The sequence below is a fragment of the Panthera leo genome, chromosome D3 (assembly GCF_018350215.1).
Source record: "Panthera leo isolate Ple1 chromosome D3, P.leo_Ple1_pat1.1, whole genome shotgun sequence".
NCBI lineage: Eukaryota > Metazoa > Chordata > Mammalia > Carnivora > Felidae > Panthera > Panthera leo.
In genome coordinates, this window is record NC_056690.1 from 45,708,767 (window position 1) to 45,732,860 (window position 24,094).

The 24,094-nt window shown below is 37.5% G+C and overlaps 1 protein-coding gene across 2 annotated transcripts in view; it reads left to right on the forward strand.

Annotated features, from left to right (window-relative positions):
* Positions 1-22,012: 22,012 nt before the first annotated feature.
* Positions 22,013-24,094, forward strand: part of RBBP8 (RB binding protein 8, endonuclease) — a 90,629-nt gene continuing 88,547 nt past the window's right edge. The window contains exon 1 of one of the 2 annotated variants that reach the window (XM_042910451.1): positions 22,013-22,237. The gene's annotated coding sequence lies outside the window, so the exon portion shown is untranslated. Of the gene's footprint in view, positions 22,238-23,313; positions 23,940-24,094 lie in introns of those variants that run through there. The other variant, XM_042910452.1, reaches the window with a different exon arrangement.

The following is a 24,094-nucleotide window of genomic DNA, read 5'->3' on the forward strand; positions in this document are numbered from 1 at the left end:
CTTCCCATCTTCAGAACCATAAGATAATAAATTTATGTCCTTTTAAACCACTAAGTTTGTGGTAATTTGTTATAGCAGCCACAGGAAACTAATATAATCTCATTGCTTACCAGTCACCCTCACCTCTGCTTGATATTCTTGAGACCAGAACCAGCCTAGGATAATCTCTCCAGCATGAATCAGTAACTCCTACCCCAATCTTCTCTCAAGGTTGAAGAAGGGGCAGTCTCCAGGCATCTAGACTGGGGGAGGGATCTAGGGAGCAAACTGCTCCTTAAGCAGATTTTAAAGTGGTTTGTTGTTGTTGTTTTAGAGAGAAGCAGAGCATGAGTAGGGGAGAGGCAGAAAGAGAGAATCTCAAACAGGCTCCATTCTCGGCAGGGAATGACCCACACAAGGCTTGATCCCATGACCCTGGGATCATGACCTATGCTGAAATCAACAGTCAGACACTCACCTGACTGAGCCACCCAGATACCCTCTTTAAGCAGATTTTTAACTAATCGTCCCATTTCAAGCCCCCCCTCCCACTCCCCATTTACAGGTATCTCCTGATTCCAATTTCCAATGTTTCCTAGAATTTTGCAGCAGAGATATACTTGCTTTTATTATTGCAAGTACATTTCCTCTTTCTCTACTCCACTAAATCAATCATCACTCATTTTCATTCCTTCTTCCAAAATGTATGGACATCTCTTGCCTGCTACCTCTCTCATTCTTTTTGATCCTTAAGAGTTCATGCTATTGATTCTTTACGGCCATTTGAGCAGGATTTTATTTTATTAATGTTTATTTTGAGAGAGAGCATGAGCAGGGAGGGGCAATGAGAGATGGAGACAGAGTCCCAAGCAGGCTCTGCGCTATTAGCAGATCTCACAAACCGCAAGATCATGACCTGAGCTGAAATCAAGATTCAGACACTTAACTGACTGAGCCACTGAAGGGTCCCTTGAGTAGAACTTTAAAAAATGAAAATTATGTAAATGAACACCCATATGTTTAGCTATCATATTTAATGAGTTTTATTTTTAGCTGACATTATATGGGGCCCTTACTGATTTTTGGATAAAACCTCATGTGAATTACAGCATTTGAAGTTTACAATAACTTTAGGTGTTAGGTTCTATTATTTTCATCCATATTTTAGAAATAAAACAAATGTTTAATTCAGGTGACAAAGCTAATATGGAATAAAACTGGGATGGACCCAAGTGTTTTGGACTGCCAAAGCCTATTTTCCTAACCAATTATGCAATCTTGTTAATTTCTACTTTTCACTCTAGAGCATGGGTTAGGAAACTATAGCCCATTCATCAAATCCAGCCTGTCACCTGTTTTTATAAAGTCTTATTGTAATATAACCACACCCATGCTTTGCCTATGGCTTATATCTGCTTTTGAGCTATAATGTTCGAGGTAAATAGTTGAAACAGAGACAATTCGGCCCACACACCCTAAAATATTTACTCTCTTTGATCATTTGTGGAAAATTTTGCTGACCCCTGCTCAAGAAAATAATCTTATTACTAAGTTTTGAGGTCATGGTATACTCAGATACTTTTAAAGCTTTTATTACTGAGTCAAATCAAAAACATTCTTTTTATTGTTCCCTCAAACTTTTGTTATCCTGCAGATAGCAATCTTTGGTCATGGTTAAAAAAAAAAGTCTTTAAACCAATCTCCTTTGTGAAGTCTTTCCCATACTCAATCATACTTACTCCCTTTTCTGTGCTCCTACCTCAATTACTATAATTATAGTACTTATTGCAGCTTGATTCCCATAATAGTTACTAGTTGTGATTCCCCTAGGATCTAGCAAGTGCTAGGCCTGAGTAGATATTTACTTAATAAGCATTTACTAAATACTTTCTAAGTGTCAGTATTCTAGACACTGGAGCTATAAAAGCGAATATGGCAACTTTTAATTAATATGTATTCTATATAATTAGGTACAAATATAGAAAAGGAACTGATTGTGAAGTCTGGGGCTAAGGTCCCTGCAACAGCTGCAACAGAATCACCAGAAGTGCTGGGGTACCTCCAGATTTACTGGATCAGAATCTCTGGACGTGAGGCCTAGTAATTTGTTCCTAATCAGCACTTCAGATGATACTTAAGCAGTAAAGTTTGAGAATCACTGCATCAGCAGATAGGAAGGGCTGTTTCTAAATGTACAAATATTATGGTAAGATATGATCTCTCTTAATACAACCAATTTCTGTCAAAATATGATCTTCTGTTGTTTACTTCTTCCTTCCAAAACATTACTAGACATACTTAACTGGGAACTTGGACATTGCTCCCATCTCTTACTAAACTTCTCTTTTATACCATTGCAACCCTGGACCTGGCACAGATCCTGGCACATAGTAGGTGCCAATAATTTGTGTTCAACTGTTGAATATCCAAAGCAAAACCCTTCATGTTGTCCGAATATGTAGCAAATAGGAGTTTTTCCAACTTTATAATGGAATGGTATGAGGATCATTTGAGTACAAGGAAGATCACATATCCAGGCAAAAGTTTGGTCAACCTATACCTCGTTTTCGTCCCTCTAAGAATGCTTCCTTCTAGCTTTCAGGGCCACTACCCTTGTAGGGAATATCAACCTCCCTCTCAAGGCTAAACTAAACCAAGCAGAGCCAAGTGGACTAGTGGAAAAGGTCAGGCATTATGGATTCTTCTTCATTGTAGATAATCTCTTTCTAGAGGCTTTAATCTGCAGAAAGCCCTGGAGTACATTTTTAAAAGGATTACCTACCTAGAGGATGATAGATACTCAAGTATCTACAATGAGAGGTTTATAACAATGGACTCTTGCTATGCCTGACATAGATCTATCCCTCCCACTAGAACTCTGAATTATTTTACTGGAGGCTACAACATTCTGAGCAGTTTGTTGGGAGTGGATGGGAGGTGGGGATAACTCACCCATACAAGCTTAGCAGAGCTGAGCCGCTGCAGCTTGTTGGGCTAGCCTTTGATGCAGACTGGTTGGACAGGTTCTGGATCTACAGAAGAACCGGTTTGACTGGCCTGTTATGCCAACATATTCTGGTTTGAGTCCATGTTCCACAGACGGTAGAAACCTGCCCAGCCAGTTAAATGAAAGGCATATTAGGTTATCCATTGCACACTGTATATAGCTTAGATGCAGCAGGAGTCTTCCACATAGCAGTGGTGTCTAGCAAACTCTAGCGTGGTCCAGAGAGGGGGCTTCCTCTCATCTACTGTTTAAGTTCGTAGCTTCAGAAGTCAGAAGTGAAACACCTTGTGCTTTTGACCCAGAGCAGAGGTTTTCTAAAAAAATTGAAGGGTAAGTTAATATATTTTTTCTATTTCTCAACTGTCTGTGCACCTTAACTTAAGGTTAAATTAAGAAATAATGTTTAAACAGATATCTATTTTTAACATGGTAATACCTAGATTATACCCTTCATGTCAAGTTGGTTAGATATTTTTTTATAGTATTTATATATATTCATTGATTTGTTTAAATAAAAGTTATTTAGTATATAATATACTATACTTTCCCTATACTTTTTTGTAAGTTAGGCATGGCTATAGTCATGAAGAAAGCTGGGTTGAATAATTTTGCTAAATCTAATTCACCTATTAATGATTTATCTTAAGCCATCTACTTCTTTGATAATATACTATCATGTTTTATAGGCTGTTGCTATATGGTAACAATTTTATATGGTAAATCTAATTGTGGATACAATAATAATTGCCTTTTTAAGGCATAAAAAAAAAAGTGTTGGCCTGCTTGGTGATCTTAAGTACATTAGAGGAACAATACACAGTAGGAATTGAGGAGTGTGAAAAACAAAGATTGTGGAATCTGGTAACTGATTAACTATTGGAGCTCAAAAGCACTTGCTGAGCTGAATAGAAAGGAATGAAGACAGGTTTTGTCATGCCTATTAGGTCTGAAAAACTTAAGTTAAAGAATATTTGGATCTTCCTTTAATTTATATTTTAAAATAATTCTTTACCCCTCTCTTTCCCTGATGTAATTAATTTAAGTTGTTGTGTCATCTAAAATCAAAGTTACCAATCCCTTTATATTTATTTTGGCATACCAGACTACCCCCTTAGTTATTAATATTGGATTGAATTGAATGCACATATCTTCTGGGCATTCAGTTAACATAGCAGCTGACACATGAATTTATCTGGGAATTAAAACGACTTTTTAAACAGAATTATACTGAATACTTTCCTGTCAAGAGCTATCAGTAGGTCAACTTAATATGACTTTGTCTTAAAATGAGCAAGACTGATGCATCTTTTTTTTCATTGTCCCTAGAGTCCTCACTGTGTCATTATATTCAAACTCAAAGACTCTAAGTGTTTCTTTAGGATGTTAATAAAGAATTTTAAGGTGAGAAATATGTTCAGATGAGATATCATTTTTTTGCAGGGAAGGTCTTGGATGCTTTTCAGTCCTATTCCAAGGCAATTCTGCACAATACTTCTGCAAATTCAGCTGAACTTCAAAAAAGTTATGCAATGTTGAATCTGCATAAGTAATATGCTGATTCAGCAAACCCAAATTAATTTTATTCAGTATAAACTGTATTCTGACAATTTTGGGGGGAGGATATGGATCAAAATTTTTAGTTGGTTGAATGTTTCTCTTTGCAATCAGTTTTCAGGCAAGATATACATATATGTCAATAGAGTATACTTTTAGAGTTTCTGGTAAGTATATTCTATATAGTAATTTAAAATTCTTAAACTATGCTGTGTTTAAAATACAGGGCTTACTCTTTTTTTTTGTTTTTATTTTTCAAGTTTATTTATTTAAGTAATCTCTGTGCCCAATTTGGGGCTGGAACTCAGGACCCTGAGATTAAGAGTCACATGCTCTTCCGATTGAGCCAGCCAGGTGCCCCCAGGGCTTACTGTTTAAAGATAAACTTATATGGGGATTCCACTTAAGTGGATTTATTTAGTGAGCATTTTTTATGTTTATGGTTTTGAGGAAAGCTATTCAGAAACCAGGTATATATTTCATATAAAATCTATGCGTAAAATTTCAAGCCTAACTACACTTTGGGAAAGGATTCTACAGCTTTCATATAATAGAATTCCCAGTTTCAAATATATGAAAGTCCTATTGAATATGACCTTTATGTATTCCTGTAAATTGATCCCTTTAAAATAATGATACAGTGTGATGTTTTGGCTAAAATTAAGGACATATGGATTTATAAATCAATTTAGGCACCTGTAAATGTGTGTGTGTGTGTGTGTGTGTGTGTGTGTGTGTGTGTGTGTATTTTATACAGCCCTACGTTATTTCAGGGCCCAGGTCAAAAAGTGTTCTTTAAAAATCTTTATTCTTTAAATTTAGTCAGGGATGCATTCCTTTGTCCTTATTCCTAGCTGCTTCGTTTCACACAATGACTCTTTTTGTCAACAATGCTAGCTATTCTTAACAACTGCAAACTCTTTCCTTCTTGAATATCTTCATATGTTTCCTACCAAAACCACTTAGAATCATGACATTTTTAAGCTTGAAAAAGTCTTAAAGAATAACCAATCCATCCAACTCCTCAGTTTTCAGTTGAATGAAAAGCCCAAAAATGAAGCTAAATCACTACTATAAAATCTAAAGGTAGAGCTGGGACCAGAACATCCCAGTTTTCTGAATACCAGCCCAGACTAATATTTTTCACCATCCTACAATGACTCATCTGAATACTACATGAAATCTAATCTGTTTTCTAAAAGAATTGTAAAAAGGTAAAATTGTGTTGTATAGTTATGCTAACGAGTCTTTGCTGATTCATTCTATAAACAATAAAAATGTTTATTAGTATATATGCGTATATACATATATATTTTGTGTTGTTTTAAGAACTCTCATATAGGTATAATTTAGGATTTACCTAAGAAGTTAGTACATCTAAAATTTGATTCGAATTGATGGGAAAAGTTCCATGAAGTTATAAAGATCAGAATTGCAGGATTCAAAATCCATTTTAGAGGTGACAGAACCTGATTTTTTAGGGGGTGAGTTCTTAAGACAGTGCTTTGTATGCAAAGTGCTCAAAAAATGTTTTAAATGTTTTTAACTTGAGCAATTCCAAGGAAATGGGACCAGAGAAAGCTTTAGAACCAAAGGCTCAAAAATTCCATTTCTGATTCCTAGAACTAAATATTAATTCTCCTAATCCCCTTATTTTTTCACAGGTAAAATCCTACCTGAGGGATGCTACTCAACTTTGGTAAATTTAGTTTAGTCCAAGTGGACTCTGAAAAATAATCACTTCCACTTGTTTCTCTTTTTCACAATCAAGAGAAAAGGTAGTATACTAAAAGATACATGGGCTTTTGAGCCAAAGTAAGATGGATTTGAATACTGGCTGCTACAAACAAGTTTATCCTTGGGGATTATTTAACTCTGACTTCTCTTTTCTCCGTCTGTAAGTTAGGAAGTAATACCATTCTCTCAGTTGTTGGGAGAATTAAATGAGATATTGTACATAAAACACCTAGCATAGTCCCTAGAACACAGCAGATGCAACAAATGTCAATACCCTTCCTACCTCTTTAATAAAATATATAATAAATTTCAACAAACAGCTTATGTAAAAGAAGTGAAAGCTTAGCTTGGAATATACAATTTATTTTTGTCAGAGACACAAAAACTAAATTAGCAACTGTGGAAAGTGTCAGGGAGGAAGACCTTCCTCTGCCCTATGCTCCTTCTAGCTGGACTTAGAATCAATTGACATAAGACAGATCAACAGGAGAAAGTAAAATTTAATAGGCATTTGAGAAATCCACACAGACTTGAAGTTCTGAGGGAAATGAGTCAACAAAAAGCTTATAAGAGCAACAAGATGAGTAGGGTTTGAGGATACAAAGGGGAGGAAGGCCAAAAACAACAAGTTAAGGAGCTGTTTAGAAAAACAAAGGTTGCCTTATTATGTAGATAGGTCCCTTAGGTAAAGGAGAGTCTCAGTTAAGAGATCAAAAGTTGCATGCTCTACGGACTGAGCCAGCTAGGCAGCCCTAAAATTTCAAATTTTGATCATCTATACCAAAGGAAGGAACTGTGGCAGGGATAGTACAAACTATACCTTACTTGTGCCTCATATCTAGGTTTTTCAAAGACATTTCATATCTATTTATATCTATTATTTTATATCACATCAAATTAGTTGGTCAAAGATTTCTATATGCTCTAGGATTGTGTTGTTTCTATACCAATTAAATTATTTCTTCAGGGCTATAGAATATGTTTGTTCTTCCAAAAGAGTCTCTTCCAAATTAAATTTATTGTAAGTCAATATTAAATTACATTTCATTCTCTTGATAGTAAATAATGATACAGAGATTGAGTGCAAAATGTGTTGGGTATAAGATATAAGAAGGAATAGGATTTAACATTTTCTAAAAGTAATATTAAATTAATGACAAATTGATTAGAAGGTGAAGCCAATGAGCAAAGTTCACACATGAGATATTTCTGAAGTCAATATCATGGGTCAGAAGGGAGTTCAGAATAGTGTGACAAAACATTGTAAGAGCTGGCCTAACTAAAGTTGGGTGGATTGACACATATTCCAGTGTGTAAATAAAGAGCAGGAAATAGGTTATGACTTGATCTTAGAACCAACAAATAGATCCACTTATAACACAAACTGATCTTAGTAAGCTCTTACAATCAATTTTAATTTCCTGAAAGATGTTTAATTGCTATACAAATAAGCTTTAATAAGCTGTACATAATTTGAATTTATATCCATGGTAAATGATTTTTTTCTCTTAAAATGAAAAGCTTGTATGTAGATGGTATACCTAAAGACAAAAATATCACTTCACCAATTTAACCCACTAAGTATATAATATTCTTATTAAAACTATTTTATTAGATTTAAAAAATTAGCTTTATTTGACTACTCATTAAATTATTGTTTAATTTGCATATTTATTTTCATGTACTGAGAGTGGACTGTAAACAACTGAAAAGAAGGCAGGGAGTACTATAAATCTAAAATATGTTTTAGGGGCACCTGGGTGGCTCAGCCGGTTGAGCACTGGATTCTTGATCTTAGGTCAGGTCATGATCTCATGGTTCATGGGACTGAGACCCTCATCAGACTGCACTGACAGCGGGGAGCCTGCTTGGGATTCTCTCTCTCCCTCTCTATATGCCCCTCTCTCACATGCATACACACTTTTTCTCTCTCAAAATAAATACAGGTGATCTATATGGGATCGCCTGGCTGATTCATTTGGTAGAGCATGCAACTCTTGATCTTGGGGTCATGAGTTCAAGCCCCACATTGGACATAGAGCTTACTTAAAAACAAAAAAAAGAATTATTTTGTGGGGGGCACCTGGGTATCTCAGTCAGTTAAGTGTCCAACTTCAGCTCAGGTCATGATCTTGCAGCTTGTGGGTTTGAGCTCCATATCAGGCTCTGGACTGACAACTCAGAGCCAGGAGCCTGCTTCAGATTCTGTGTCTCCCTCTCTCTCTGCCCCTACCCTGCTCACATCCTGTCTCCTCTCTCAAAATAAAAAAAATTAAAAAATTAAATTAAAAAAATTTCTGTATAAAATAGCCAATTTGGATAAATTAGCACTAACAACCAAACTTGCTATACATCAAAGACTAACTGGGAAACAGAAAATGTTATAGCCCATCGTTAAAGACATACAGGCTTCTGCACTGACAGCATGGAGCCTGCTTTGGATTCTCTCTCTCCCTCTCTCTTTTGCCCTCCCCTGCTTGTGTGCGCATCCTTGCTCGCTCTCTCTCTCTCTCTCTCTTTCTCTCTCTCTCTCAAAATAAACAAATAAACTTAAAACAAAAAGACATACAGCCTTAAAAGTAATCAGAAAACTACTGCCTTAGAAATTCTGTATTACTGACAAAGTGAAAATATAACTTGCGTGGCAAATTTTTAGTTTCAAAGTTCTATCTTAAGCCTATTCTCCTGAAGGTGCTTTGCTAAATCATTACTACAATGATTTAGATTAGGATTAAGAAACACTTCCCTCTTGAAACATTAAGATATTTGATGTAATCAGTAATTTTATGTAGCTCACAGTATATTAATGAACAAGGAACAGTATTATAGAATTCTGTGATAAAGTTCTTTATAAAAAATTTACATTTAACATATACAGGTCTAAATTTGGAGGGTAGGGTCTCCTCACTGTCGATGGTAGAATCGACACATTTCTAAAGTAGATGGTAGAATCAGTCACATTTCTAAAAATATTAGTATCATAACCAATTTTCAATATGTGATAATTACCGAATGGTAAATACGATCTACATAGCATTTTAGAGAGTGGTTAAATTCTTTTCTAGTCACTTTCCAAGGAATTGTTTGACAAAATTTAAAACAAACATATGTTGCTCAGGAATAAGTATATGATTTTTTAACAATAATATCAGACTAACCACTGGAACCTGGCCACAGGCCACTGGAACCTGGCTACAGGCCATTTAGCAACAAAGGTTGTTTAGTCCATTCCAGCGCAATATCAGCCTCTTTTCCCACAGCTTGACTTGTTAAGATGTGAGCGTTTATACTTTGAAATGAGTGACATGTTGTTCTAGTTCCACCAGTAAGTGTAAATTAAACACATCTAGCATAAATGAAATTCTCAGCAGTTCATTGGTACCATAACAAACCACATGTTTGTACTAATGTTAAAGCCAATCAAGTAATATCAAGTCAAATTTTTACAGAGGACCCTGAAATTAAAATTAGGTTCTTTTTAATCTGACTGCCCAGTGTGTAGTTTATTAGCTCAGTTTATTAGAACATGTGATTAATGATATCATGATACTAATTCAGTCCCTGTGGAGTAAATTGCTTTTCATTTATTTCTTGGTCACAGATTATCCTCAGCAGTATTATTACTGTAATAATGTATCAATGCTTCTCAAAGTGTAGTCTGTAGACCATCTGACTCACCTGGAGGATGCCTATTAAAAATGCAGATTGCTAAACTCCATTCTAGACATATCACATTAGAATCTCTAGTGGGTAGATCCCATGAATCTACATATTTACTGATTTTCCAGATTATTCTAACGTCCAATAAAGTTTGAAAAGTGGCAAGAAAATATTCTCTTGCCTATAATAGACTGAGCAAGGCTGTATAATTTCCTTTAAATCAAATCGTTATTACTATCAGAAAAATAGCCTTGACTGTACAAGTTCCACCAGTCTTGGGTCAATATTAACATCCTCTCAAATTACTACATACAATTAATCTGACTGTCCCATCCACACATGCAAACTTTCAAAAGTTAATTTTTTTTTAAGTTTTTTAATGTTTATTTATTTTTGAGAGAGACAGATGCAAACTTTCAAAAGTTAATTTTTTTTTAAGTTTTTTAATGTTTATTTAAATTTTTTTTTTTTAACGTTTATTTATTTTTGAGACAGAGAGAGACAGAGCATGAACGGGGGAGGGTCAGAGAGAGGGAGACACAGAATCTGAAACAGGCTCCAGGCTCTGAGCTGTCAGCACAGAGCCCGACGCGGGGCTCGAACTCACGGACCGCGAGATCATGACCTGAGCCGAAGTCGGCCGCTTAACCGACTGAGCCACCCAGGCGCCCCTAATGTTTATTTATTTTTGAGAGAGACAGAGACAGATGCGAGTGGGTTAGGGACAAAGAGCTAAGGAGACACAGAATCCGAAGCAGGCTCCAGGCTCCGAGCTGTCAGCACAGAGGCCGACGCAGGGCTCGAACTTACAGACCATGAGATCATGACCCGAGCCGAAGTTGGACACTCAACCGACTGAGCCACCCAGGCGCCCCAATTTTTTTTTTTTAAGTAGTCTCTACACCCAACACGGGGCTTGAACTCACAACCCTGAGATCGAGAGTAACATGTTTTACTGACTCAGCCAGGCAGGCACCCTGGAAATGGAAATCATATGTTTAACCTTTATCTCTTAGTTTGGGTTCTCCATGGAAAACAGAGCCTGAATCTTCCAGATTATGTGCAAATTGTCTATGTGAGAAGCCATCCCAGGGAATAAGAACTGGGGATTAGAAGAAAATGGGGAGAGAGCATCTTAGAGTGCTTCCTTCAGTACAGGCAAAATGGGACTCAATCCCAGTCCCTTGTTAGGAGCCATGAAGTCTTAGAAGACTGGGGAGAAGCATTTATCCTGCCAGAAGACTGGAGAGAAGCATCTATCCACCAGTTCTGATTTAGGTTAGTTACGGGTTGCCTCATAGGTTGTTAATTTCTTCACACTTTCATTTCAGGCTATGCTTCTATTTCCGAAGGCTTCAGAGAAGCCCCCCAAGCAGAAAGTCAGGTGAAGGGCTGTCAGGTTTCACCTTTATGAATCTGATTGCCATTGGAATGTTATTGGACTGGTTAAAGCAAGCAGGGCCCAAGAGGAGTCCGGCACATCACTATTATAGGACAAATATGACCAAACTGATTTTTCCTTAATTTACCAATACAATTTTAACTAATATACTATGCAAGTAAAATAGATTTGCTGAAAAATGAGTATAGCAATTTCAAATGGCAAGTGAGGAACTTTAGCCCATTTTTGTCTGATGTATTTGATCCATTCCCACAAAACCTGAGATACATTGAAACTTGATCTTTTGTGAGAAAGGTATTTTCTAATAAACTACATTTCATTTCCTGAATTTGGCCGCCAATTTTTAAAGGGCCAAACAGCACCAAATGAACAATTAATAGGTACTCTGTAAATACTTTTACGTCCAGTATTGATCCAAAGGCTTTATCATTTAGTTTACATTGGTAAAATTATAGTAAAAACAGATTGACTACATTGGACTCTCAAGTAACACTTCTCATTACAGTGAAACACAGAAGTTTGAATAGTACAAGTTTGTGTTGGACTATGTCCAAGAGGGTCTGGTTACAAGAACTAATTCATTATAACCTTTATGTGATCCTGGAGCATGGGTCTGAAGAATACATTAGAGGAAAGCTGTAGTCAAGTAGATTAAAAACAGGAAACTGAAGTAGCCAGTTATGTGCTTTAATTGTGTAAATATATTAATTGTGGCATAATTATAAAAACTTAGTTTAGTGAAAATGAGGAAGAAATAGGTTTAAATTAAAAATAAATCTGATTAAAAACATATCATCTTTTCATTTAGCTTCAATTATGTTCAAATGGAGTGTCTGAGTTTTTAAAAATAACTCTCTTAGATTGTGGTTAAATTAGCTAATGAATTGATATGGGTAAAATACAGAAATTAGACTGAAGGGAATAGAAATAAAAGTGAGGACACACACTACTGAACAAAGGCCATTAAGAAGAAATAACTATTGTCGGAAGGAGTTATCAAATACACTCAGATCTTCACTAAATTAGCTCAGATCACAATCAACTTGATACCAACTCCCCCTTTCTTGCACCTGAAGTTCAGTAGATCATAAATTTCTATTAAGTAAATAATTTCTTACAACCACAAATTTCTGAAATACATGAATAAATTAGTTTCTCCTTTCTATACGATTTTGCAGTTGGGCTAGATGATTTTTAAAGTCCCTTGGAATATAATGGAAATAACAACAATATAATAACTCTACCTGACTTATTTAAACTTAATTATGTGAATCAAATAAGATATGTGAAAGCACTTCAGTTGTAATATAATCCTTTCTATAATTATAAATCTGTCACAATTTGCATAGCAATTCAACAGTTTCACTACAATTACATAACTCAGCAATTGAAGAGATCTCTCTGATTAGCCGTAGTTCTTAAATCTATCTAGTACTAACAACAGTTTCTTACACTGTTTGGATACATTTATAATCATTTAATCCTGTTAACAATCCTGTATGTAAAATACCCAAGGTATATATTATCTTCGGATCGCTGATAAACAACTGAGGCACGGAGATGTTAAATTACTTGCTCAGTAGGATTATTAAAAATTAGAATTCATTCAACAAATTAGGTGGAGCTGCTGCTCATTTCCCACTGTCAACCTATACAAATACATTACTATATACTTACAGTTTCCAGAATTCACAATGATTTCCATAGCAGAAACTTTGCACATGCCTTCGGCCTAGAAAGCCTTCTACCACTCTGCTCCCAATAGGCAAGTTGCTTCAAACTTCTAGAAGTCTTCCTTAAGAAATTACAGATATATTATTTCATTCCTATAATAATCCCTTCGGACACAGGTAAGTATGAGTATTCTCATTTTTTGGTTGGGGAAGTAAGACTAGTCTAGGCAACATGCAGATTATCAGAGATAGGGCTAGAGTTTAAATCTTAACTCCTAGGTCCTATCTCTAGCTCAGGACTTGCATAGTCCCATAGGCCAGGAATATGGCTATAAGTCGTCATTGATTATAGAACCTGGTGAGTTTTTTGGAGCATTTTCTGCCTGCTCCCTTTGGAGATAATAACATAATTCAAGGTCCTTCAATCTATTTAGCTTTAAGCTTACTACATGGGAGAATCTAAAACTCAGGGCTGGGAAAGCTAAGAATGAACACTTGCTAACTCCATTAGAAGTCAATTTATATTCACCTCTCAAATGTCCACTATTTTTAAAAACTGTTTATTTATTTTTGAGAAAGAGATAGCGTGCAAGTAGGGAGGGGCAGAGAGAGAGAGAGAGGGAGAAAGAGAATCCCAAGCAGGCTCCGTGCTTGTCAGCATAGAGCCCAATGCAAAGCTTGAATCCACGAACCATGAGATCATGACCTGAGCCAAAATCAAGAGCCAGACATTTAACTGACTGAGCCACTAAGGCGCCCCTCAAATGTTCACTATTATAAGCCATGTAAAGGAACATGTATGCCATGATTTCTAGTAAGTACAATTATTAATGCAAAAAAGTCTAAAAAATGAACTGAGATTGGTCCATATAATAGGTGCTTCACTCCAACTCTGACTGAGAGAGCCCAATTTATTTTCCTTTTCTAAATTATGAGACTCAAATTGCTATCATATTTTAAAGCCCTTTCAGTAACCTTGTAAAAGTTTTCTGAAATAAACAGAAAAATGTACTGGGACTGCAAATTAGCCTTTAGGTAATAATTATCAAAATTCAGAAACTTTATTTGGTTATTTTCTCAAAAGTAGTTTCTAAATTAAAAAAAAATAGAAAAGCACAGAATAAACTTTAAATAGATTTTATTATTCAAAAATAGCATGGTGTGGCCCCTGGGCAGCTCAGTCATTTAAGTGTTCAACTCTTGATTTCAGTTTACATCATGATCTCATGGTCATGAGATCAGGCACTGCACAGTGTGGAGCCTCCTTGGGGTTCTGTCTCTCTGCCCCCATCCCACTCATTCTCTCTCTCTCAAAATAAATAAATATTTTATTTATTTTTTTATAAGAAGTTTTCTTTTTTTTTTAAATATGTATTTATTTTTGAGAGAGAGACAGAGAGTGAGCAGGGGAAGGGCAGAGAGACAGGGAGACACAGAATCCAAAGCAGGCTCCAGGCTCCAAGCTGTCAGCACAGAGCCTGACATGGGGCTTGAACTCATGAACTGCAAGATTATGACCTGAGATGAAGTTGCATGCTTAACCAACTGAGCCACCCAGATGCCCATAAATAAATACTTAAAAAAAATAATTCAGTTAGGTCTGTACATAGTTGCAAAGGAAATATTCTTGACTATAAAGGGTAATTTAAATTTTCCCTTTTTCTTTTTTTTTTTCTTTCTTTTTAAAAAATTTTTTGAGAGACCACCCATGAGTATGAGCTGGGAAGGCACAGAAAGAGAGGGAGGGAGAGAGAATCTTAAGCAGGCTCCTCACTCAGCTTGAAGCCTGAGGTGGGGCTTGATTCCAGGACCCTGGGATCATGACCTGAGCTGAAATCAAGAGTAGGATGCTTAATGAAGAATAGGATGCTTAACCAGGCACTCCTAAGTCTTCCCTTTTTTTATTAGTTTATATTTCAAATACCTTAAAGCTCTGACCATATGATTTATCACCCAACCCAGGACATTTTTGAGAGTAGACAGGAGCCTTGTTAGTAATTAAACCAGAACAATAGACATTAACCAGAACTATTGCTGGTAAGCCTAGGGATATGGTCACTTTAGATAAGAAGCACATTAGATTTGTCTTAGTATCTTAAATAATCCTCAAAAAGAGTCACCAAAGGTGTGAGGTAAATTCAAACATAATTTAATTTCACTAAACGTTTCTAATACTTCTGATTATAAGAAGTAAAATTTTTGAAAAAGTATTGGCTAAAACTGAAGGTCTCCTTTAAGAACTAAATTCTGAATGTAAAACATTTTTGGAAAGGTAACTATCAAAGCTTCCTTAACCTCAGACTGACATATGGATTAGGAAAAGCGAAAAGCCGATATTTTAAACAGTCTATTTTTCTCATAGAATAGAAAAAATTGGGGCAAAAAAGGTCTGCCATTGTGTTTGAAGACATGTAATTTGTGAGGCATGAGTGCATTAAAGATCACAACTATTTGTCAGTATTGAATAAATTCATCAAAAATGGAAAAAATACCATATAAGAGGTGAATCATTAAATTTTTTAAGTGGACAAAGCAATGAATATTAAAATGTTTGCTCCTGTGAGCCTATTAAAGAATGCTTTAACTAATAGAGTCCAACTGCCAGGGACTTATTCCTACAGTTACCCCTTTATATTTTTTTAAAATTTTTAATTAATTATTTACTTATTTCAAGAGGGGGGAGGGGGGCAGAGGAAGAGAGAGAGAGAATCTTTTTTTTAAATTCATTTATTTATTTTCAGAGAGAGAGGGAGAGACAGTGTACAGGAGGGCAGAGAGAAAGGGAGAGAGAATTCCAAGCAGGCTCTGCACTGTCAGTGCACAGTCCAGGGTGGGACTCAAACTCACAAACCATGAGATCATGACCTGAGCTGAAACTAAGAGTCAGACGCTCAACCAACGGAGCCACCCAGGCGCCCAAGAAAGAAAGAGAAAGAGAGAGAGAGAGAGAGAGAGAGAGAGAAAGAGAAAGAAAATCTTAAGCAGGCTCCATGCTCAGCACAGAACCTGACCCGTATCTGCATCCCATGATATGATCCTGGGATCACGACCTGAGCCAAAAGCAAGAGTTGGGGGGCTTAGTAGGTTGGGCATCTGACTTCAGCTTAGGTCATGATCTCACAGCTTGCGAGCTCGAGCCCCACGTCAGACTCTGTGCTGAGAGCTCAGAGCCTGGAACCTACTTCCGATTCTGTGTCTCCCTCTCTCTCTCTGCCCCTCCCCCACTCTCTTTCTCTCTCTCTCTCTCTCTCTCTCTCTCTCTCTCTCTCTCTCAAAAATAAGTAATAAAACATTTAAAAAATTAAAAAAAAAAAAGATTTGGACACTCAATTGACTGAGCCACCCTGGCACCCCCATAATATTTTCCATTTACATTACTGTAAATAAATACTGTTCCCACAGCTTCCATCATGGTAGCATTATACATATGTATACAGAATACAAGTATAAAACTGTATTTACTGGATAAAAAGGTACATATTAGTTTCACAAGATTCTCAAAATAAAATCTACTTTTCTATTCTACTTTCTTAGTGATCAATCTTAAATTCTTTTATCATCTCCACAGCAGATAAATGTCAGTGTTAAGAGACAAGACCTAAGGGCTAAATAACAAAATTCCTGGGCTCTATAAACCCATATGCATAGGTATGAAATACTGCCAAGCAGCCACTGTATTATAAAATGGCTGACCTGTAAGAAAAAGAAACTCCTTTCCATTCATAATGAATGATTTTGCAGTAATAGATAGATCATTAACATTCTTGATCAGCCTGGCATTATTTAAACTAGGCAACTAAGCAAGTATACGGTTTATCATATAGTGTATCGGAATCTTTATTAAGTATAAAGGGTTCCTAAATTGGGCAAATTATATATCTAATAAAACTTTGCCCATTACTGATGTGAAATGAAGTAGCTAAGTGAATGATATTTAAGAACACAAATATCATTTTATAAACTATCAACTAGTTTATAAAAAGAAATGAAGAAGGTATATATAGCCATAGTAAAAGTCAAAATAAAGTTTCTTATATCTAAGTTAGAAGTTGGCCAGACTACATAAGGCTAATTTTTCTAATTGGAAAGCAATGTATAATTTTTAATGTTTGTTATAAGCACATTAATAACCACTTAAGACTGTTAAAATAAAAACTGTAATATTGACATCTTCTGAGAGGGTTAGATATATCTTTTAAAACAATTATAAAACTGTTCAACCCAACTGGAATCTTGCCACCCTCAATTCAAATCATAAACAAAACATTTTGTCACTTAGGGCAAGATCATCAACTGACATAAACTCTTATCCCTAAACAACACTTAGTAATTACTGTAAACAACTTAACAATTAAATCAAGTGTTCAAATTGACACAAATGCTGACAGTGAACATAATTTTCTTTTGTCTCAAAAGTTCCTTTCCCACTTCTCTCTCAAACAGCCTTTTGTCTTGTTTCTAATAATTCTAAATAGTTCTTACTAATTCTAAACAGTTTTAAAATAATTCTGGCTGTAGGTAGACAGCTCACCCTAGTTTATTAAGTATTGTGTGTCCATATTAGAGATGCTGACAGTATTATGTAAATAATCATAATGGGTTTAATCACGTTTAAATTTTTTGCTTGGGGATATAGGCCCTCAATGTTGGGTCAGGGGAGGGGAATGGGGTGATGTGGGGAGTGGGAAAGAGATGAGAAATGCCCAGCACAAACAGCAGAAATAGCCTAAGACTAGGAATCAGTTATCTGTGCCTTAGTCCTTGCTCCAGCCTGGTTCTTCAGGTAAACCATGTAACCTCACTTGTTCATTATACATCTAGGCCTGTGCTGTCCAATATAGTAGCCACTAGCCACATGTGGTTTTGAGCACTGAAATGCAGCTATCCAAATCCAGTTGTGCTATAAAGTCTCATTAATAAATTTTTGTATTGATCATATTTAAGCAATGGAGAGCCACTTAAGGATTTTAAGCAAGGAAATGCCAGGATCAGAAATAATGGTTTAGATCTCTGGCAGCTGTGTGGACACTGTATTAAGGTGAGGAAGACTGGAAGCAAGGAGACTGTATAGTCTAGGTAAGAAATAACACAGCCTAAACAAGGGTAAAAGGGAATGGAAAGGAAAGCACTAATTCAAAACTATTATTTAGGAATAACACCAATGTAATATTGTGATTCACTTGTCCTGACTCCATGGAAAAGGGTTTGATTTTATTCTAAGGTGATGGGAAGACCCTGGAATGTTTTTAGCAGGACAGCATTTTGTTCTGATTAAATCTGTTATCTGTTTAAAGGACTACTCTGAGTGCTGTACACCACAGTAAGGGGGAAACAGAAGTAGAAAGATAGTTGATCTAAAAAAAAAAAAGGAGTCCATTGCTGCAGAAGAGGTTTAAGATGCTGATGACTCCACCCCAAGGTGGATGCAGAAGAGGTGGGGAGAAGCAAGTGGATTTGAGTTACTTTGTGACTGCAAAATGGTATTGCCTAATTCACAGGGTTGAGAAAGGAAAAGTGAAGTTCAAGGAGACCACACCTTTTGACCCCAATTGTTCTGATTAACCTGGAGACTAGGGTGTCTGCTGAGAGTGAGAATACTGTACAGAGGCTTGAGGAAAATAGTGAAGGTTTGGAAGACAGCAAAGGAAACAAGAGCAGCTGAACAAAGTCTGTTTTAAGAATTAATGCCCTATATGAGGTTTGAAACCATATAATTTTAGTGATATCAGTGTAACCTGTTGTGTGATTTTTCCTTTGCAACCCTCAGCCATTCAACTATAGGAGTTAAGCAGACTGTAGTACCAACAAAAGGTTTCAGGTTTAAAACGATTTGAGTTAGATGATTTTAAAATCTACATATTTCCAAAATTCTACAGTTCTAAGAATCCTAGAGTTTTTATTGCTACCACACATTTTTTTTCTTATTGTTGTTAAATGTACAGATGTACATATTATAAAATTTACCATTTGAATCATTTCATCACACAATTTTTAAATCGAGCATCCTAATCAGGGGCCTCCAAGGGATTATAGGTGTGCTAGGACATTAAAATCCCAGCCCTCAAGGGAGCATCACTGGCCCTGGTGGCTGAAGTTCCAACTTCTGCTGCCTCTGGATGGAAGCAGCCTCATCTTTTTATCACAATATGTAATACAATTATTGCTTTTCTAAGCATTAAAAATGTTTGGGAACCACTGTTCAAAGCCATAAAGTTTTCCCACATATCTTTAGAACCTCATAATTTATTCCACCACGTGGGGTTTAAAGCTCCTATTGGGAGAGACTATGAGTATGCCCACTATTTCCACTGTTAAAGTGATCGCCATAAAATCTCACATGGATAATCTAAGAATTTTGAATGGATTCAAAGATTTTCTCTACTTACATAAAAAATAGTTAATCCCTTAAACTTTATTCGTTTATCCACACAGTACTGACTTTATGGCAGGCACTGGGTTAGTTTCTGGAGGTAACAAGGTGAACAAGACATGGTTTTGACCTCAAGAAACTTAGTCTAGTGGGAAAAGAAAATTATTCAAATATTTAAAACTGTAATAAGTGTAAGATGGGAACATACACAGTACTATAAGAGGATTTAATAGAAAAGACTATTAAAACAAGATAAAACGATTAGTAAATAGCTGGGCAAAGGGCAGGGGTAGGTTTGGTTGATAATTCCAGAGGCAACAGCACGCAAAGACCTAGGAGACACTAAAAGGTCAAGGCCAGATGGCAGAAAATGATTGGAAATGAACCTGCAGAGGTAGTAGAGGCAGTTCAAAGTGGCTTTCTTCGAGGAGTAACAGTAGGCCACTGAACGGTTTAAGCAGCCATTTTCAGATTTATTTTTCAGGAAGATCATAGTAGCTACAATGTAAAGAAGTAGTCTCAAAGTGGGTAAAATTTAAGGTGGGAGGAGGAAAACATAGATTTCTATTTTTTTCTCACCCTTTTAAAAAATGTCTTTAAAAATATGTTTGATAGTCATAAGATAACTCAGAAGTACCAATAAGGGCTAGCTTTTTCCCCAAGTACATACTGTGTCTATGAACACTGTACTAAGCAATTTACATGTACTAATTCATTTACTCTTCATAATCCTATATGGTTGGTACTATTATTATCCTCGGTTTACAGGTAAGAAAAATGAGACAGAGGTTAAGAAATCCATCCAAGGTCACTTGGTAAGGAAGTATTAGAGCAGTATTCGAACCCAGAAGTCTGTCTCCAGAGCCTGTGACTTACCCATTAGACTATTACCATTTTTCAGCAATACATATATACAATTTATCTTTTTTTAAAAAAGTAAGCTCTACACCCAGCATGGGGCTTCAACTCACACCTTGAGATCAAGAGTCGCTTGCTCTACGACTGAGCTAGCCAGGTGCCCCTATTTTTTTGTTGTTGTTCTTTTACATGCATGCAATTTAAAATTTAAATATATACATGAATTGAGAACAGATACTCTTTTTTTTTTTTTTTCTGAACACCAGTGAAGAGAAAGGTTTAGATGGGGTTGTTGGTTGGATGGATATGGAAAGCAGACTAGCAGACTAGGTTAAGACACAATGGTATTTTTGGAATATTGTGGAAGTGATGAAAAGAAGGGGATTGATTTGGGATATATTTGGTAAGTAAAACTGACAGAATTTGGTGGTAGTTTGGATAAGCGGGTTAAAGGGGGGAAAGGTGTCAAGGATGATTATTTGGATTCTGACTTATATAAATGCATTGGGTAGTGAAGCCATTGGCAGAGGCCAGAGGAACAAGTTACATCATTTTGTTCTGATGGTTTTTCTTCAGACCACAAGTACACTATTCTTTCAGTGTACGGTTAAATGACAAACTGACTACAGGTTCTTCCCATTTATAACAAAACTTTCCATTATAAACATTTATACAAACAACTATGCCTCCTGTGTTGTATTAGAAATGGCAGTCAATTTTTCACCCATTTTCTTTAAAAGTGTTATGAAGTCTTGTAAACTTTGGAAGCAAATGATAGTTACTCTAACAGGGTAATGAAGATTTAGCAACCCTCTTCCCTAAAAACACCAACGTTCCTATAGCATTGCTCCAATGGTACAGAAACATCCTATTGGGTGAAATCCCAAGGAGTAAGCTCTGATATTCATCCCTTAACATGAGGAGTGAGTGGGAAAAATTAACTTTATAGCTTGTATTTATGATTTCCTAAACACTACTTAAGTTTTAAAGTTTATAATACTATACTTTATCTCCCTCCCAGGTCTCATAAGTATTAAAGAACAGTATTGGACTGGTTTAAAAGATACTGTGATTGTAGCCTATTTATTTTCAACTTCATTTGTAGGACTGCTAATGCTAAAATGCTTCTTTTAGAAATCAAGTAGGAAAACAGACTAACAGGTTGACCATTACAAACACACAGCCACAGAAAGTGTTGATTAAAAAAAAAATTAAATTACCTAACAGCTTGTTGTCCCAACAAATAATGCTGGGCACTTCTCATTCCGTCTCATTTCAGGGTCCTCAGGAACTTTCCACTTACACATCGCTTTGCTACATGGCCTCACCACCCAGTCCTGTCAGGTCACATCACTAATCTGCAGGTAATAGCTACAAGGCAGAACGCTACCTTAGACTGATCCGTGTCCATTCCTTTATCAGTTAGTGTTAACTGTCCCTGTGGTAGTGGCCACTTACACAGGCTTTCCTGAAATATGCTAACGTCAGACACACTGGTAACACCACGGGCTTGAATTTCCCAGACGGAAATGCCTGAGTTTTCTCCTGCGCATCTCAAAAACGCTGTGGCGGCCGCCAGCTCCCGGAGCCGCCCCGTACACAGCAGGGGCTGGCGCTCGACTCTCCAGTCACCACGCTTAATTTTGGAACACACGGGCCACCCAGCTCTTCCGCCAGAGGCGAGCGATGCACCGCCTAGCTCGGCGGCCGGAGGAGGGGCGTGACGTGAAGGGAACTCCTCCGTGACGTCGAGCGGGCTCCGATGGGGGCGGGCCCGGGCGCCTACAAGCCCGGCCGGCGGCCCTCGGGCCCTTCCCCACCCCCGGAAAGCGCGGGCCGCCCTGAGGGGCCGGCTTTCCCAGAGGGGGGTTGGCGGATTAGTGAGGGAAAGAGAAGAAAAGCGAGTGGCCATTCCTTCACAGCCCCGGAGTCGTGTCTGCTTCCGTGCTGGGGCTTTCGAGAACCTTGAGGAAGACTTGTAAGCCGTGAATAAAAAGGTATCTCCTTCCCCAGACCCGGAGTGCTGGGTCTTAGCGGCTACTTCCGGTCAGGAGCTACCGGCCGAACGTAGGCGTTTGGCCCCTGGGGTGGGGGTGGCGGTACGGCTTCGGGGCTGCCTGAGGAAGGAGGCTGGAGCCCGGATAAACTCCGCTGGAGGTGGGCGGGAAAGGAGGACGAGCCCGCGCTCCCTGCGGTTCTTTGGTCTCCCGCGCTGGCTGAGGATTCGCTTACTCACTACGAGCCCGCCCCCGCGCATGCGCCGCCCGCGGGGTGTGGGGTGGGGTGGGGTGCGCGGTGCTCGCTTCCCGCGTCAGTCGCGCTGCGGGTTTTTGGAGCGTTTGGGTGGCCGCGGTGCGGGGGTAGAGGTTGGTGGCTACGGGTGCTGGGATGGGCATGGGAGCCTCTGGACCTCTGCTTTGCCCGTAAGAGGACCTGTCCAGTCCCTATGCGTTTGTCTCGGGCACCTGTGTGACTCCAGGCGCGGCTCTTGCCCTACATGTGTGAGAATACGTGCGGTGGGTGCTACTGGAAAGAGTTTACTGAGCACCTTCACTGTGGTTGGTGGTTTACAGTGCTACAGGATGCATAGAAATGTATTCAATTATTACAGACTTTTGAGCCCGGAATGCACTTTGAGGCACAAGGTGCACATTTCTGCGAAATTAAGGCGCATCCTCGTGTAACCATAACGGTTCAAACCAAAAGAAATTCTGACAAACGTGCTGGCCGTGCAGGATAGGTTTGAGATGGTTTTTCGAGCCAGAATTTTTAAGTTCAGTGTGGGTAAACTTTTTATGTGGTGAAAAAACGCTTTTTTTTTTTTTTTTTTTTTTTTTTTTTGCTACCTCTCAGGGTACGTTAAAGAATGCTTACTTTATTTACACTGTTTTAAGCAATTGAATATTATGCAATTTTAAAATATTCATTGAAGTCATTAAAATTTTGTTTTAAACTATTACTTAATAGAACTAATTACTGTTGGGGAGGGGCTCCTTTATTTTATAAAATATTTATTTATTTTTGGGAGAGCACAAGCGGGGATGGGGGCGGTCAGAGAGAGGGGGCAGAGGATGGGAAGCTGCTCTTGGCTGACAACAGTGAGCTCAGTGATGGGCTTGAATTCGTAAACCATACATGTGATCATGACCTGAGCCGAAGTCTGACCCTCAGTTGACTGAGACACCCAGGTGCCCCATCTTAGGCTACTGGAAAGTATTTTGCAGTTGATTAACATCACTAGAGTATGAGGGCCACCCCCACCCCCATTTAGCTGTGTTGGACCTAACAGAATGACCTTGGGAAAGTCACTTTATTTCTTAAACCTGTTTTTCCAACTCTAAAGTGATAGTAGTAACAGTAGCTGTTTTATAGAGTTCTCAAGATTAAGTTTAAAAATGACTATAAAGCAGCACGGTATCTGGCATATAGTAAACAAATGGTGGCTTTTACTGACAGTAGTGTAAGCCTATTTATCTTTTAAGGTTAAGAAATAGAATTCAGGTCTCTTTGGAAATTAAGCTGTGTTAATTCACCCAATCCCTCTTTTAAAAACTCTGTTGTGGAAATAATATACACAAGAGAGAGAGACCCATCCATTACAGTTTCAATAACTGTGAAAGCAGGCCTACTGGTTTCATCTCCCTACCCGGCATTCATGTTTTGTTTTAGCTGGAGCATTTGAAAGCAAATCCAGAACAGGTGAGTGTTTACCTGTAAACGTATCAGTATATATCTCTTTAACAGCTAAGGACTTTTTTTTTAAATATGAGCGAATTATACCCAAGACAATTAAAAATAATGCGCTAATATTATCTAAAATCCAGTACATGTTCAGTTTTCACTGTCTCAACAAA